Source organism: Rhagoletis pomonella, unplaced genomic scaffold, assembly GCF_013731165.1.
Source record: "Rhagoletis pomonella isolate Grant_MI unplaced genomic scaffold, Rhpom_1.0 Rhpom_scaffold_00012, whole genome shotgun sequence".
Classification (NCBI taxonomy): Eukaryota; Metazoa; Arthropoda; class Insecta; order Diptera; family Tephritidae; genus Rhagoletis; species Rhagoletis pomonella.
In genome coordinates, this window is record NW_023458566.1 from 23,182,564 (window position 1) to 23,183,233 (window position 670).

Here is a 670-nt window from a genome sequence, read left to right on the forward strand (position 1 = left end):
ACAATTTATATATTTTTGTAAAGGGCACATAAATACCTTTGTAACTCGTCGTTTACGTCGATTCATGACGTCGATTTTTGATAAATAACTGCGAAAAGTACCAAAAAACGAAAAAAAGGGTATTGTTTTCATTTTGAACGACTCAAAATTTGCCTATAAAATAATCTTTTAAAGATTTTCACTTTTCGTGTAAGCTTTTGTTATTATAATATGTTTTACTATACTTTTATAAATATTCATGTAAAAAAAAGATTAATATCGATGAAGAAAACGTGATTCAAAGCTTAAAATGTATTAAGAATTTTGAATCATAAATACTCTTTTGATATTTTTATACTACGTAAATATATGTAGGCATATTTTTGAAAAATTGTCCTTCATTTTGAATCCATATTTATGGTCACCGTAGATTTACACCTATCGTCGTTTGAAGTACAAAACCGCGTATCGTTATTCTGCATAACCGCGTAACTGACATTTGCTGCCAAAAATTAGATTTGCTCACACAAGCTCTTGGATAAATCCTTATCTATTCGTCCTGAAATATACTAGCCAGAAATGCGATTGCTTTATAAGAACCATTTTGAAATATGAGTGATTTGCCCGGGTACCCGGGTAATATACATATCGTCGTCTCAGAAAACGGATGTCGAATGTTACAAAACACGGT